Below are 18,796 nucleotides of genomic sequence, written 5' to 3' on the forward strand. Positions count from 1 at the left end.
ACGCATTGTTGAGATGTTTTAATTCTGCGTCAAGATTTTTCCACGCTCTATCCGCCAACGTTTTTATTGTACCTCGCTTTCGATGTGGGTAGTGGTTCGAATCACGTTGTAAGTAATGGTCTGTGTGCGTGGATTTTCGGTAAACCATGTGGCCCAGGCTACCATCTTCTTTCTTGAAAACTATTACATCAACGTAATTTTCTGCCTGCCTCCTCCTCCTACTTGGTAAACTGAATCTTCGGACTGATCCCGTCCAGATGTTTGTTAAATCGATCCAGTTCCTCCCTGCCGTGCTGCCACAAAACAAATGTATCGCCCATCTTTTCAAGGTCACCACGAATTATCTCGAGTATGTAACAGGACGTTTCTCCCGTCATCTCCTATATTCGTAAAATTTGTCTGGTTATTCCGATTACTGAGGACAGAGCGTATAATACTCGCCACGTTCCTTACGAGACAGGAAACCTTATTAACATGCATTCGGTGTCTCTTTAATAACAGAAGCCGCTATGCATCATTCGTATCCAAGTACAGGCGTCGCGGTGTCCCACTCCACCCTACGAGGTTCAAATCTAACCTACTTCATACTTAGAATAGATTCTAACCTCACTGACCCTATCAAAATCGGACGAAGGTGATCGGACGCACAAATGACGTCGCTGTCGGCCGATTTTATCTGGCGACCTCTAGCGACGGTGTCTCGACGACCGTTGTGGGTGCCGCTGTGAACGCAGCTTTAGGTGTAAAGCGGCCTCTAGACGGCCAATAATATTGACATTATTTACCGGATGCGCAATATTGTAGACCTTCTAGGAGTGAGACAGAGTTCGCGCACAATAATGTTCAGAACACCAAAAAATTCGTAAATTCTCGTATACTACGCTGCCTACGTGGTCATGTGTAAACAAAGAGAGAAATACTGTATAGGTACTGCTTTCGAAAATATGCACACAATATGACAACGTAGAAGCTGTTGATCTCAGTGGTATAGGACTACATATGCACTACACTTAAATGGGCAAGGAAAGCAGCTTGTGGTAGAAAAATAAGCAGGTGTGTCTCAAGAAATCGGAGACAAGACAAACACAGATCCATCTTCACATCATCTCCGTTCACCAAACCATCAATCATCTCCCTCTTACGCAATAGTGGTCCACAGCTCATTGGAAGAAAAGATTCGGACTCCAACAACTCCAAAGAAGACTCCAGGCTGCCATACAAATGATTTTTTTATTGACAAATCCTTAACAAGTAAGAATGAATCACTACTGGAAATAAAATCAACTGCAGCAACAAAATTCTTCCTGTTTGCCATCAAAATATTCAGTTAATAACAAAGAAAATTTTACATGTAGAGACTTTATTAAATACAGAACTCCACCTTATCGGTATTCTGTGCTTTACAGAGCACTGGTTAAATATTGACCAAATTGTCTCTCTGTATCAGTGTACACAATTGCGACTTATTTCTTTAGAAACAGTCATAAAAATGGAGGAACCGTAATTTTCAGCAAGCAATGTCTGAAACATAAATCCAGTAATATGTTTTCGGCATCTCAATGTAGAAAGAGACATTGAGCTGGCACTAACGGAAGTCTGTGAGACAAATACAGTTGTAGTATGTATTTATCGCTCCCCAAATGGAAATTTTTAGTCATTCCTAAGTAAGCTTGAATACGTGCTAAACGGGCTCCATCCAGACTAGAAATCAATAATGCTGTGTGGGGGCTGTAACAATGATTTTCTTGGAACCAACGAAAGAAAAGGTGTACTGCTCAACTTTACAGATACTTCACCTAAAACAGACTATAAAATCCCCAACAAGAATCACAAAAAATACTGCCACTGCTCTGGATCAGATATTTGTGAATACAGAGAGTACTGCAAAATGTGTAAGTACAAGCATTAGTGATCATGAAGCTCAAGTTGTCACTCTCCAAAGCTACTTGCTGCCCACCCAGAACTACAAAACAACTGTAACAGCAAGAAATTTTAGTACATATAGAAACATTCAATTTCCTATTATCAAGTGAAAGGCGGGAATAACTTCTCCAAATGCATGACACTATCAAAAAGTTCGAGAAATTCTCTAGCATCTTCATCTTCAGTGGTTACTTTGAATTTCCATTCTCTCTCGAAACACTAGTATTAAGCGGTACAACTCCAAAAGCAAAGAAATGGATAACAGGTATCCAGATCTCAACTGTGAGGAAAAGAGAATTACTTAGATATAGGAAAAACAATAATATACCCCTACTTCCGAACAACTACACTCGGAAATACCTTCAAATCTACAAAAGAGTGACACGCCAGGCAAAAAGAATGGCCATTAATAAGTTCATAACAGAGTCAGCAAATAAAAGCTAAGCAGTATGGAGAGTAATAAAGTGTGCCCTAAAAAGTAAAATACGACTCTGGACAGTGAGAACAAGAGTGTAACTCATCCCCAACACATCGCAAATCTTTTCAAGTGCTCCTATGCACATATAACAAATATTTTATTGTCAGTGACTAAACAGATACTAAAAGGAAACAGAAAACCAATGTGCAGTATTGCTCCTCTTCAGTCTACGTTTATGGAACAACCCCAGATGAAATCATCCATGCTGCATCAACCATTAAGAAACTGTCATCAGGAATTGATGGTATTCCTGACTGCATCATAAAACAATGTATTACAAACATTTCACTGCCTCCTGCAAATAAAGCCTGTTTATCTTTTCTGACAGGTACATTTACAGACCGTTTAAAAATTGCTAAAGTGGTCCCTATTCACAAGAAAGGAGACAAATCAAATATAGAAAACTATAGACCAATTGTCTTATTATCAGGCTTTAGTAAAATCATAGAACACCTAATGTACCAGGTGATCAAAAAGTCAGTATAAATTTGAAAACTGAATAAATCACGGAATAATGTAGATAGAAAGGTACAAATTGACACACATGCTTGGAATGACATGGGGTTTTATTAGAACCAAAAAAATACAAAAGTTCAAAAAATGTCTGACAGATGGCGCTTCATCTGATCAGAATAGCAATAATTACGCATCATCTGATCAGAATAGCAATAATTAGCGTAACAAAGTGAGACAAAGCAAAGATGATGTTCTTTACAGGAAATGCTCAATATGTCCACCATCATTCCTCAACAATAGCTGTAGTCGAGGAATAATGTTGTGAACAGCACTGTAAAGCATGTCCGGAGTTATGGTGAGGCATTGGTGTCGGATGTTGTCTTTCAGCATCCCTAGAGATGTTGGTCTATCACGATTCACTTGTGACTTCAGGTAACCCCAAGGCCAATAATCGCACGGACTGAGGTGTGGGGACCTGGGAGGCCAAGCATGACGAAAGTGGCGGCTGAGCACACGATCATCACCAATCGACGCGCGCAAGAGATCTTTCACGCGTCTAGCAATATGAGGTGGAGCGCCATCCTGCATAAACATCGTACGTTCCAGCAGGTGTTTATCAGCCAGGCTGGGCATGATGCGATTCTGTAACATATCGGCGTACCTCTCACCCGTCACGGTAGCAGTTACAAAACCAGAATCACGCATTTCCTCGAAGAAAAAAGGCCCGATAACGGTAGATGTGGTAAATCCAACCCATACCGTGACTTTCTCGTCGTGCAATGGAGTTTCCACGACAGTTCTAGGATTTTCGTAGCCCAAATTCTGCAGTCGTGGTCGTTGACAGACCCTCGGAGCGTGAAATGAGCTTCGTCGGTCCATAACACGTTACTCAACCAATCGTCATCTTCCGCCATCTTTTGAAACGGCCACACCGCAAATGCCCTCCGCTTTACTAAATCGCCAGGTAATAGTTCATGATGGCGATGGATTTTGTACGGATAACATCGGAGGGTACGCCTAAGTGCCAACCAAACAGTAGTGTATGGAATGCCGGTGCGACGTGCGACTGCACGAGCGCTGACTTCCCGTGCATAGACGAACCTGCTGCAGTCTCCATTTCTTCCTAAACTGTCTCAGCAGCATTACGCCTTGTCCTCGGTCGGCCACTACGGGGTCTATCGTGTAAACAACCCGTGGCTTCGAACTTCGAACTCATTCTCGCCACAGCTGCATTTGTCAACGGACATTTACCCGTTCGAATCTCCTTCCTATGGCGATAGGATCGTAACGCTGAACTAGCACATTCCCCATTCTGATAATGCAGCTTCACTAAAAACGCCTTTTCAGGTAACGTCAACAAGCTGCGACTACTGGCGCATCTTATCTCTCTCTCATTACAGCTCCTTTTATACACGATTGTCATGCGCAGTCACTGACGTTTTGCTGTCCAGCGCCATCTGTCGGACATTTTGTGAACTTCGTTTTTTTTTGTTGTTCTAATAAAACCCCATGTCATTCCAAGCATGTGTGTCAATTTGTACCTCTCTACTTACATTATTCCATGGTTTATTAAGTTTTCAAATTTATACTGACTTTTTGATCACCCAGTATAATAGGCTAGTGAAAAACAAAATTCTCACTGATACACAGCATGGATTTAGGAAAAATAAATCAACAACTAGTGCCACCTATTATTTTATACAGAATGTCTTGCAACCAATGGACAAGAAAGAAAGTGCCACTGGCATTTTTTAGACTTAAGCAAAGCTTTTGACATACTGGACCACTATAAACTGTTGAACAAGCTCCAAGTATACGACATTAGAGGCATTGCACTAAAATGGCTCACATAGTATTTGACAAACAGGAAACAGAAAATACAAATAAAACAGTTTCTCAGATGCAGAAATTCTAATAATATCATCATCATCATCATTTAAGACTGATTATGCCTTTCAGCATTCAGTCTAGAGCATAGTCCCCCATACAAAATTCCTCCATGATCCCCTATTCAGTGCTAACATAGGGGCCTCTTCTGATGTTAAGCCTATTACTTCAGAATCATTCTTAACCGAATCTAGGTACATTCTCCTTGGTCTACACCGACTCCTCCTACCCTCCACTGCTGAACCCATGAGTCTCTTGGGTAATCTTGCTTCTCCCATGTGTATAACATGACCCCACCATCTAAGCCTGTTCGCCCTGACTGCTACATCTATAGAGTTCATTCCCAGTTTTTCTTTGATTTCCTCATTGTGGACACCCTCCTGCCATTGTTCCCATCTACTAGTACCTGCAATCATCCTAGCTACTTTCATATCGGTAACGTCAACCTTATTGATAAGGTAACCTGAATCCACCCAGCTTTCGCTCCCATACAACAAAGTTGGTCGAAAGATTGAATGGTGTACAGATAACTTAATCTTGCTGACTTCGTTCTTGCAGAAGAGAGTAGATCGTAGCTGAGCGCTCACTGCATTAGCTTTGCTACACCTCGCTTCCAGTTCTTTCACTATGTTGCCATCCTGTGAGAATATGCATCCTAAGTACTTGAAACTGTCCACCTGTTCCAACTTTGTTCCTTCCATTTGGCACTCAATCCGTTTATATCTCTTTCCCACTGACATTACTTTCGTTTTGGAGATGCTAATCTTCATACCATAGTCTTTACATTTCTGATCTAGCTCTGAAATATTACTTTGCAAACTTTCAATCGAATCTGCCAACACAACTAAGTCATCAGCATATGCGAGACTGCTTATTTTGTGTTCACATACCTTATTCTCACCCAGCCAGTCTATTGTTTTCAACATATGATCCATAAATAATATGAGCAACAGTGGAGACAGGTTGCAGCCTTGTCTTACCCCTGAAACTACTCTGAACCATGAACTCAACTTATTGTCAACTCTAACTGCTGCCTGACTATCAATGTAAAGACCTTTAATTGCTTGCAAAAGTTTGCCTCCTATTCCATAATCTCGTGTAACGGACAATAACTTCCTCCTAGGAATTATTCTAATAATAATAATTTAAAAAAAGGAATCCCTCATGGATCCATTCTTGGGCCAATCCTCTTTCTTCTATAAACGATTTAGACCTAAATACTGAATCACAAAGAAATACTTTTTTTCAGATGACAAAAGCATCCTTATTACAGGAAACACCTCACTCGGCTACAAGCAGCTGTAAATAAAGCCACAGTGCAGCTAAACAGATGGTTTGAAGGAAATAACTGTTGATAAACACAAAAAAATAATCCTAAATTTCTCATAAAAGGTGATGCATGCATCACCAGTGAAGCAATAAATTCCAAAAACATTTAATCTTCTCTGGAAACAAAGTTTTTAGGCATATGGCTTCAAAATAACTTCAAATGGCATACACTTATAAATGAAATAAATGGAACACTAAATAAAATATGTTTACGGTTACTCTCTGTTAAAGCAAGTTTTAGCACGTTTTGCTCAATTCTATAGTCTCCTATTGTACGGAATTATATTCTGTGGTAATACACCACCTAGTTCATTCTTTTTCCTAACCCAGAATAGAACTGTAAGAGCAATGCAACATGCTTGACAAACAGATTCTTGAGAGCCCCTCTTTCAAAGGTCGTCAATTCTCCCACTTCCCTGTAAATATATTAGGAAGAACCTGAAAGACATAAATGAAAATTTTAACATCCATGGACATGATACAAGACAAAAGGAAAAGCTTCATGTCCAGTCAATAACGACGTCAGCCTACAAAACTTCCACAATAAATAGTGGTATACAAATTTACAACAGTCTTCCATGTACGGTAAAAATCATAATGTCCTTGTCACTCTTCTGTATAACCTTAATCGCACTGTTATTAGATTCAGTAGCAGAATTTTTAGAACATTTGAGATACAAGAAACTTGAATCTAGACATTGCAGCTACTGTAAGTAGTGCAAGCTCTTTTGTGGCTAAAGCTAAAATTTATGTATCTACTAAAATAATACTGTATTTTTACTGTTTTGTTTTGTGTTTGGTCTATGTCCCATCTGGAAACATTTTTTTGATGAATGAATAAATGAATATTGTGACATCTGTGGGCAGTGTTGATAATATCCTTAACAGGTTAGGTTTGTTGCTGTCTGGAAGATCAGTTCAAAAGAAATGAAAGAACAATATCATTAGTGTGCATCGCAATATATAAATCACTGCCGGCACTGTGCGATGTTAGGGCAGGTGAATACAAAAACAGAAGTGTTACGGACGATGAATCATATGACTGATTGTATAGAAAATATAGGGAATAGCCATGAAGGAAGATGCTTTAAAAATTAATTAATACAAAATTATGAATAAAAGTGTACATTACCTACTCGAATAAAATCCTTCAGTGCATGTTTCAATAATTACACTGACGGCAAAAATATCGCAGCACCAAAAAATAATTAATGTAGAGTAATGAAATTTCGTGAATACATTTATCTAGGTAACATATTTAAATGATTAACACTGCACGATCACAGCTTACTGTAAGGTCGGGATCATCATCATCATCATCATCATCATCAGCCAATTCAATCATTAAATGATGTGGCCTCTTCGAGTCGTGGATTCAGGTAGGCTTTCAGCAGTCTCCTCCAAGTGGGGCGGTCTTGGGAAGTTCTCTGCCGGGTGTTACCAGCGATCTTCTTGATGTCTTTGTCCGATCTGTCTGGTGGTCTTCCTCTAGGCCTCCGGTGCTCTCTCGGACTTCACTCCAGTACTAGCTTCGTCCATCTGTTGTCCTTTCTTCTTGCGATGTGGCCAGCCCACTGCCATTTCAAGGAACCTACTGTCTCTAAGATGTCATTAACCTTCGTCACAGATCGGATGTCATCTGCCCTTTTTCTATCCTTTCTTGTATAGCCCAGCATTGATCTCTCCATGGCTCTCTGTGCTGTCCTAAGTTTCCCTTTTGTAAATGGGTTCAGTGTCCATGTCTCGCAGCCATACGTCATCACAGGAAGAATGCATTGATCACATACTGCTTTCTTCAGATTTACTGGCATTTTTGATCTGAATACTTTTGAATTCTTCTCAAATGCTTGCAAGCCAAGCTTGATGCGTCGATAGATTTCTGGCCTTATGTCTCCCTTCATATTTACAATCTGGCCAAGGTAAACATATTCACTGACCTCTTCTAGTAGACTGTCCTTGACTTTCACATCTCCAGCTGGGACCCATTTGTTGGACATTACTTTTGTTTTGGAAAGGTTCATGTTCAAGCCAACCAGCTGACATTGCGATGCAAGATCTGTAACTAAGTTTTGGAGCTCTGCGAAGTCTTTGGCCAGTAAGGCAATATCATCAGGACGGAATAAGCCACTGAAAATGTTAAATGCTCATTCATTAATAACTGGAGTAACCGCTAAAATGTTGAAACAGGCATACAAGTGTGTGCGCATTGTGTTGTACAGGTGCCGGATGTCATTCTGAGGCACAGAGTTGTTAGGTTAGGTTAAATTAGGTTGTGTCTGTTCCACTTGGTCGGTCAACATAGGGTGGTTAATGCTGGTTGTGGATGAGGCTGGAGTTGTTTAATGATGTCTCGTATGTGCTCGATCGGTTGGAGATCTGGTAATCGAGCAGGCCAAGGCAACATATTGACACTCTACAGGGTGGTCCATTGATAGTGACCGGGCCAAATATCTCACGAAATAAGCATCAAACGAAAAAACTACAAAGAACGAAACTCGTCTAGCTTGAAGGTGGAAACCAGATGGCGCTGTGGTTGGTCCGCTAGATGGCGCTGCCATAGGTCAAACGGATATCAACTGCGTTTTTTTAAAAATAGGAACCCCAATTTTTTACTACATATTCGTGCAGTACGTAAAGAAATATGAATGAAAGTTGAGTTACAACAGCAATATATGGGCGAGCGTTATCCTGCTTGAAAACACCCACTGGAATGCTGTTTATGAATGGCAGCACAGCAGGTCGAATTACCAGACTGACGTACAAATTTGCAGTCAGGGTAGGTGGGATAACCACGAGAGTGCTCCTGCTGTCATATGAAATCGCACCCCAGACGATAACTCGAGCTGTAGGTACTGGGTGTCTAGTACGCAGACATATTGGCTGCAGGCCCTCAATTGCCCTCCTTCTAACCAACACACGGCCATCACTGGTACCGAGGCAGAACCAGCTATCATCAGAAAACACGTGACACTCCCACAATGCCCTCCAATGAGCTCTCGCTTGGCACCACTGAAGTCGCACATATAGTTGGTCTGGGGTCAGTGGGATGCACGCTACAGGGCGATCGGCTTTGAGCTGTTCTGTGGTGTCAGCTGCTGCTGCAGATGGAGTACGATGCGCCAGTCATACGTCGAACTCGATAGTCTTCCCTCTAGATAGTGTAACATGGCCATCCGGAATCCGTTCATCTTGCGATCGTACATTCTCGTGACCAATGCTGCTGGGATCGCTTTCAGTGGCTACATTCCTGCCAAGTATTTCTGAAATAACGCGGAAGGAACATCCAGCTTCTTGTAGCCGTATTACCTGACCTCGCTCTAATTCATTGAGAACACGCCTACCAATTTTCGTATACGTCGCACACCTCCTTCTTGGTGTTGCGATTTTTTTTCCCGTCAGTGTATGTCTCAAATAATGTAAGATGAAACTGCACTTGTAAATTTCGCACCTTCGCAAGAATTGCCAGTATCAAGGTATCGTAGCGTAAGACACAAGCGCTGACTTGGTGGAATTGCGTCTCTCATTGCAGTATTTTGTTTTTAGATAATGTTAATGACAGACCAGTGATTTATCCGGGAAGGGGGGGAGGGGGTCAAGTGCCTATGTACGGGGATGACAACGTATGGCGGAGAACCATTTCCAGTAACGTTTCGTATTTTGGACCATCAACACAAAAAAGTTATGATACTCTTTTTTTCATTCAACATCAGTTCTCTCAAGTTTTTGTGAGTAATCTTTGACGCTCCCTGAGCCAATTTTTCGCCAACCGCCATTTTTCTGTTGTCATAACATAGAGCAATTATCACAGCAGAGGCGTTTTTATAGTCCGATTTTCGGGGTCACAGTATTATTGACAATATAACTGATAATATTATTGAGCACTCAAAGGAGAACGTCAATAACATTGCTAGTTCAAATTAGCCGTCATGTCACGTCAAAACATTCTACAACGCATTTCAAGTGGCGGCATTCACACAGGCCGAACTAACCGTCACATCACGGCACCAAGGTAGCTAGACATATAGTCACGGCACGTTGGCGTCAAGGTTTCTCGAGAAGGAAGTCTGTACGGTGTCGTCTTCTCACAACATCGGAACTTAGCCTATTTTCGCCGCGCTGACTCATGGTATAGTAGTGGGTTTTATGGTTTTGTGTCCTATTAATCTTGATTTTATTATTTTCCTTTGTTTCCGTGACACAATGCAGATGTTCGATCACGAATTGCATATCTTTACACTGAGTGTTCTTCCACAAGAGAGGCTAGATATCTGAAAGCGAAACACGAATTACGTATTACAGTAACTAAACAGAGCTGATGCCTACGCTGCTACAAATAACATAAACTGATGAAGCAATTTTCATTAAACAAATTTGTTCGAGTGAAGCTGTTAGCTCTATTGAAGGATGAAAAAAAAATAATGGAAAAGGCAAACACGCTCTATGTATTCCGTTATATATTTTGCTGGCAAATAAATGTCGATGTTTTGAAATATTGTTTCGTTTCTTACTAGGTTAGGACACAAAATTTATCAATAATACCCTTTATGGAATTTGCTTTGGCTGTTAATTTACTTTATCTTTGCTAGTTCCTTTATTTTAATACCATGTTCTGACTTTTTGTATAACGGACGGTATCTCATAACCTCATTTCACAGTTCGGTATTAGGCTAGGGGCCCTCAGACGCTCAATATTTAACGCGCGGTAATGTGTCAGTATAATGCGTATCGGCGTTGGATGAATGTTTTGTGATTGCCATGACTATGTGCTGCTGCACCCGGCCATATTATCATGCAAAGACAGTTTGCAGCAGAGCCAGATGCCTATCGGAATATTTTAAGGACGAGCGATGGAGGAATCTGAACGAACTGGTGAACTTCGTTAGACCTTGTGTACACAGAAAAGATGCTGTCCGTATACTTGTCGGATTTCACTCCCTCCAGTCCTGCCGTGTATTGCGCCAATATCACTCTCACACGGTACATTGCGCAACGTATTGAGCGAGGGTCAATATTTTCAAAATTCTGCAGTGAACTTCAATATATTGAGCAAATCCTCAATACGGCTCTCAGACAGACATTTTTGCGCAATGCTCAGTATTGCGAAAGAAATATCGAGCTTATGAGCAAATTGACACAGATTTTAGGCTCCGTCTTCAGTGTGTTAAAGACAAAAAGCTAACCTATCAGCTACCAAGTCCTGAGTCGGTGTAGCGGCGAAATCTGTCGCACTAAATTAAGAAATCGGAAAAACAACGGGTGAAGGAGGTACTATCGGTCGTCCCGTTTCCCATAGATGAATATAAGGAAGCTGAATCAGTACACGTCGGAAGTCTTCGGCCTGTAGTATTCATTTATTTTTGGCTGCAATTTTACTTCCAGCCGACAATAATGTGTACGGTAGCCATTGTTGACTGCAGTGTTACTGTGTTGTACTTCACACTACATCGTAGTGTTTTCTTCCTGAGCGATAAGTGTACGTAATTGTTGCAGTTAGGAACTTCATTATACATTCCAGTACATAAAATTATATCAGTTTTGATTACGAACGACGAGTAAATCTTAACCTTCATGTGTGGCTTCTGCTTTCGCTCAGCCGTGGACGACATACAGGTTAAGGTGTCTACTGTTTGTCCACGATGGGTTGACGACTGGCGCGGCGGCTGTTGGGAACGGACATTCCACCGCAGTAGGGCCGCGGAGCGGAGATATATGTCAGGGGAAGCCTGCTTGCATCAGTGCTGGCACCATCAACCGCATTAGACATGGGCAAATTGAAACACATAACTATTTCGAAACAAATGAGACAGTGCAATAACAGTGAAACAGTTTGTGTTTCGTAATTGGTTCAAGTGGCTCTGAGCACTATGGGACTTAACTGCTGTGGTCAACAGTCCCCTAGAACTTAGAACTACTTAAACCTAACTAACCTAAGGACATCACACACATCCATGCCCGAGGCAGGATTCGAACCTGCGACCGTAGCAGTCGCGCGGTTCCAGACTGTAGCGCTAGAACCGCTCGGCCACAACGGCCGGCTGTTTCGTAATTGTATAGGCCTGCACATTATATCATATTCCATTGTTTTCGGTATGTTTCCTTGAAGTATAAAATCCAAACTAAAATTTAAAACAATTCATACAGTGTAATACCTTTGTGGTACCTATTTCACGGCAGAACTGGTTCTACACCACTTATAGTTCTTGTTAAGGAAGTTTGTTCGATATACACGTATATGGAGTTCCCACAAGTACTCACAGCAAGGAGATATATTATCATTTTATTACAAGCTTCCCGAGGAAATCAGATAATTATAAAGATAAGTTGCTGTTGAAAAGCAATTTTTATCACATTATCTGAAAGCCAAAAACAAAAGTATCGAAGTACCATTGTTGATTTGTCTGAGAATTATCTGTGATACACAAATGTTAAGATGCCTATATTGTGTAATAACCAAACACAGCACATTTACAACACACAAAATATAGACACATAAATCAGACAATTATTCTCGAACACATAAATAAATAAACATACTCAAAAAAAGTTTATTTATTTATGTGTTCGAGAATAAACATACTAAAAAGAAAAGAAACCCATCAACCATGGACCTTGCCGTTGGTGGGGAGGCTTGCGTGCCTCAGCGATACAGATAGCCGTACCGTAGGTGCAACCAAAACTAAGGGGTATCTGTTGAGAGGCCAGACAAACGTGTGGTTCGTGAAGAGGGGCAGCAGCCTTTTCAATAGTTGCAGGGGCAACAGTCTGGATGATTGACTGATCTGGCCTTGTAACACTAACCAAAACGGCCTTGCTGTGCTGGTACTGCGAACGGCTGAAAGCAAGGGGAAACTACAGCCGTAATTTTTCCCGAGGGCATGCAGCTTTACTGTATGGTTAAATGACGATGGCGTCCTCTTGGGTAAAATATTCCGGAGGTAAAATAGTCCCCCATTCGGATCTCCGGGCGAGGACTACTCAGGAGGACGCCGTTATCAGGAGAAAGAAAACTGGCGTTCAACGGATCGGAGCGTGCGGGCAGGTAGGTCGGAAAATTTAAAAAGGGAAATGGATAGGTTAAAGTTAGATATAGTGGGAATTAGTGAAGTTCGGTGGCAGGAGAAACAAGACTTTTGGTCAGGCGAATACAGGGTTATAAATACAAAATCAAATAGGGGTAATGCAGGAGTAGGTTTAATAATGAATTAAAAAATAGGAGTGCGGGTAAGCTACTACAAAGAGCATAGTGAACGCATTATTGTGGCCAAGATAAACACGAAGCTCACGCCTACCACAGTAGTACAAGTTTATATGCCAACTAGCTCTGCAGATGACGAAGAAATTGAAGAAATGTATGATGAAATAAAAGAAATTATTCAGATAGTGAAGGGAGACGAAAATTTAATAGTCATGGGTGACTGGATTCGGTAGTAGGAAAATGGAGAGAAGGAAATGTAGTAGGTGAATATGGATTGGGGGGAAGAAATGAAAGAGGAAGCCGTCTGGTAGAATTCTGCACAGAGCACAACTTAATCATACCTAACACTTGGTTCAAGAATCATAAAAGAAGGTTCTATACATGGAAGAACCCTGGAGATACTAAAAGGTATCAGATGGATTATATAATGGTAAGACAGAGATTTAGGAACCAGGTTTTAAATTGTAAGACATTTCCAGGGGCAGATGTGGACTCTGACCACAATCTATTGGTTATGAACTGTAGATTAAAACTGAAGAAACTGCAAAAAGGTGGGAAGCTAAGGAGATGGGACCTGGATAAACTGAAAGAACCAGAGGTTGTACAGAGCTTCAAGGAGAGCATAAGGGAACAATTGACAGGAATGGGGGAAAGAAATACAGTAGAAGAAGAATGGGTAGCTTTGAGGGATGAAGTAGTGAAGGCAGCAGAGGATAAAGTAGATAAAAAGACGAGGGCTGCTAGAAATCCTTGGGTAACAGAAGAAATATTGAACTTAATTGATGAAAGGAGAAAATATAAAAACGCAGTAAATGAATCAGGCAAAAAGGAATACAAACTTCTCAAAAATGAGATCGACAGGAAGTGCAAAATATCTAAGCAGGGATGGCTAGAGGACAAATGTAAGAATGTAGAGGTTTGTCTCACCAGGGGTAAGATAGATACAACCTACAGGAAAATTAAAGAGACCTTTGGAGAAAAGAGAACCACTTGTATGAATATCAAGTGCTCAGATGGAAACCCAGTTCTAAGCAAAGAAGGGAAAGCAGAAAGGTGGAAGGAGTATATAGAGGGTCTATACAAGGGCGATGTACTTGAGGACAATATCATGGAAATGGAAGAGGATGTAGATGAAGATGAAATGGGAGATATGATACTGCGTGAAGAGTTTGACAGAGCACTGAAAGATCTGAGTCGAAACAAGGCCCCGGGAGTAGACAACATTCCATTAGAACTACTGACAGCCTTGGGAGAGCCAGTCCTGACAAAACTCTACCATCTGGTGAGCAAGATATATGAGACAGGCGAAATACCCTCAGACTTCAAGAAGAATATAATAATTCCAATCCCGAAGAAAGCACGTGTTGACAGATGTAAAAATTTCCGATCTATCAGTTTAATAAGTCACGGCTGCAAAATTCAAATGCGAATTGTTTACAGACGAATGGAAAAACTAGTAGAAGCCGACCTCGGGGAAGATCAGTTTGGATTCCGTAGAAATATTGGAACACATGAGGCATTACTGACCCTACGACTTATCTTAGAAGCTAGATTAAGGAAAGGCAAACCTACATTTCTAGCATTTGTAGACTTAGAGAAAGCTTTTGACAATGTTGACTGGAATACTCTCTTTCAATTCTGAAGGTGTCAGGGGTAAAATACAGGGAGCGAAAGGCTATTTACAATTTGTACAGGAACCAGATGGCAGTTATAAGAGTCGAGGGACACTAAAGGGAAGCAGTGGTTGGGAAGTGAGTGAGACAGGGTTGTAGCCTCTCCCCAATGTTATTCAATCTGTATATTGAGCAAGCAGTAAAGGAAACAAAAGAAAAGTTCGGAGTAGGTCTTCCTTATACACCAAACGCATGCCTAAAAGCACCATTGGCAGAGCTTCTGTCCAGTCTCCTCCACATGAGGTCTAGTTTGAGTACGCTGTGCCAGTGTTCCACTATTCCATTACTTTGAGAGTGGTAAGGTGTGGTTTGAAAGCATGAAACACCACACAAGTGATAGATCAGTAAAAAGTGCTGATTCAAATTATCTGCCTTGATCAGTCATTACTGAGGCAGGACAGACAAAACAGGAAAGCCATAAACTGACAAATGCTTTTGTTGTTGTTGTTACTGCAGTGATATCATATTCTGTTATAACTTCAACCCAGTGAGTTACCCTGTCAATTGCTGAAAGCATACGATGAAAACCACCTGAGTCAGAGAGGGACCTGACAAGGTCTAGGTGGATATGCTGAAAGTGGCACATAGTGATTAAATAACAATCATGTTGTGGTTGCACACGCTGTCCTGTCTTAGAGTGCAGCAGGCAGCACATGCTTGCATCCAAGTTTTACAATCTCTTCCGACATTTGGCCACACAAATCAGTTCGTGACAAGTTTCACTGTTGAGTGTATCCCTGGATGGGACAGCCTGTGTAGATTATCAAAGATGACTCTGCTCTTGTTCAGCGGTGCTAGTAGTCAAATATGATTCTGTGAAAATCACACAGTACTTCGGTTGAATAGCCAGGAACTGTGTAGCATTCTATGTGCAAAGTGGTCATGGTGGTGTGTTGTGCTGGAGTTCACGAAATTACGTGTCCTGTAGTAATGCTTCTGATAGTTTCTCATAATTAATATCCACCATGACTACATAGCTCCTAGAGAGATAATTTGCAATGACATTGAATGTGCAATGAAGATGTCAAATATCCATTGTGAATTGTGCAAATAACCTAAATTGAGCAAGCAGTGAAGGAAACAAAAGAAAAATTCGGAGTAGGTATTAAAATCCATGGAGAAGAAATAAAAACTTTGAGGTTCGCCGATGACATTGTAATTCTGTCAGAGACAGCAAAGGACTTGGAAGAGCAGTTGAACGGAATGGACAGTGTCTTGAAAGGAGGGTATAAGATGAACATCAACAAAAGCAAAACAAGGATAATGGAATGTTGTCGAATTAAGTCGGGTGATGCTGAGGGAATTAGATTAGGAAATGAGACACTTAAAGTAGTAAAGGAGTTTTGCTATTTGGGGAGCAAAATAACTGATGATGGTCGAAGTAGAGAGGACATAAAATGTAGACTGGCAATGGGAAGGAAAGCGTTTCTGAAGAAGAGAAATTTGTTAACATCGAGTATAGATTTAAGTGTCAGGAAGTCGTTTCTGAAAGTATTTGTATGGAGTGTAGCCATGTATGGAAGTGACACATGGACGATAAATAGTTCATACAAGAAGAGAATAGAAGCTTTCGAAATGTGGTGCTACAGAAGAATGCTGAAGATTAGATGGGTTGATCACGTAACTAATGAGGAGATATTGAATAGAATTGGGGAGAAGAGGAGCTTGTGGCACAACTTGACTAGAAGAAGGGATCGGTTGGTAGGACATGTTCTGAGACATTGAGGGATCACCAATTTAGTATTGGAAGGCAGCATGGAGGGTAAAAATTGTAGAGGGAGCCCAAGAGATGAATACACTAAGCAGATTCAGAAGGATGTAGGTTGCAGTAGTTACTGGGAGATGAAGAAGCTTGCACAGGATAGAGTAGCATGGAGAGCTGCATCAAACCAGTCTCAGGACTGAAGACCACAACAAAAACAACAACAACAACTCAAAAAAATTAAACTCAGTGCATGGTGAGCAAAAACGTGTCTTCTGCGTGCAACAAACCTGAGGAAAGTGTTCTTGTAAGGTAACTGCGTGTAAGATTTAGTGGACTAAACAAAATACAGTCAAATACAAAATCAGTGCACATTGGCCAGAGAAGAACAAAACCATCTGAAATTTTAATGTTTCATTTCTGAATAGAGCTACTGTACCTGTTCTAAGTTGTAGTTTAGAAATATCATTTTTGATACTTTTTAGCTTGAAAGACGGTATCGTCTGTCATTGTTTGCGCTTGCTCTGAAAATATCCGCTCACATGGAACGGAGGTGGCCATAACAAAGACGTCGTTTCATTATTCCAGCCGTTCCGTGACCGTGCTGTTCTAGGCGCTACAGTCTGGAACCGAGCGACCGCTACGGACGCAGGTTCGAATCCTGCCTCGGGTATGGATGTGTGTGATGTCCTTAAGTTAGTTAGGTTTAATTAGTTCTAAGTTCTAGGCGACTGATGACCTCTGAAGTTGAGTCGCATAGTGCTCAGAGCCATTTGAACCATTATTTCAAACAGCGTAGGAAACAACACATGATTTTCTTTCCACCACAGAAATGGATCTTGTGATCGGTGTATCAGTGGCATCTTCATACAATTATCAAGCTCGACTGTAGTCGCAGCATGTGTATGTTATAAGAGATGTATAATTTGACTGAATGTTTTTTGCACTTTTATTATTTTGAATGCAAATAGTGTGCGTTATTTTATTGTTTGTTGGTGTTTATAAAGAAGATATTACGTCATTTCGGAATAGGACAGTCAATTAGAAACGAAGCTTTATTTTCGGAAACCTTAAGCTTCGTGCTGTTGTGTGTCAAAAAGATTTCGACACACTTGAAAGTGTTTCATGAAGTAAGATGTTAAATGTGTTTCAGTATCTGTATCGTGCACGAATCTCGTACGAGACAGAGCGGAATGTAAAGTCACTGTTTCGATACAATTAGTCCGTTCCAAGCATAAGTGGACTGAAATAATGTTATTTTGAAACAGCGATACAGTTTCTGTGTCTGGCTCGAGATCGAATCTCATCCCGGTATCCGAGACACCAGTGTTTCGAAACAGTGAAACATAGCCGTTTCGAAACACTGAAACAGTTCCACATATCGAAACATAGAAACAGTGACCAAGCCTAAACCGCATTTTGTGCGTAACACGAAATCGGAGGCGGCACTCGTGGATATATCGCCCGCTTAAACGACACTTCCGTCGGATCGGAAATCACCTAATTTGCTGACATATTGATACTCGAAGAGATTTACCTGCAACATATGCATTATTTAGCTATCGAAAATAATGAAAAAGGAAAGAGGATGAATGTACAACTAACGACTCTATGAATTAAAAGTCAAAAACTGGTTTTTGGAATCCATTTAAACATTGCGTTTATCAAACACAGCACAACAATAATGCTTACAAATTGTAACGTACTGTGTCTGAGAGAAATGTCGAAATGACGTTCACTAAACATCATTGTCATTTGTGTTTGATTCAAAATCATCATCATCATCATCGCTTGAGGGCATGGCACTGATGGTAGCTTCAGCGGCGGCTACTCTACTGGCCATTAAAATTACTACACCACGAAGATGACGTGCTACAGACGCGAAATTTAACCGACAGGAATAAGATGCTGTGATATGCCGGTGGCGACACCTACAACGTGCTGACATGAGGAAAGCTTCCAACCGATTTCTCATACACAAACAGCAGTTGACCGGCGTTGTCTGGTGAAACGTTGTTGTGATGCCTCGTGTAAGGAGGAGAAATGTGTACCATCACGTTTCCGACTGTAATAAAGGTCGGATTGTAGCCTGATAAAGGTCGGATTGTAGCCTATCGCGGTTGCGGTTTCTCGTATAGCGACATAGCTGCTCG

The sequence above is a fragment of the Schistocerca piceifrons genome, chromosome 6, assembly GCF_021461385.2.
Source record: "Schistocerca piceifrons isolate TAMUIC-IGC-003096 chromosome 6, iqSchPice1.1, whole genome shotgun sequence".
NCBI lineage: Eukaryota > Metazoa > Arthropoda > Insecta > Orthoptera > Acrididae > Schistocerca > Schistocerca piceifrons.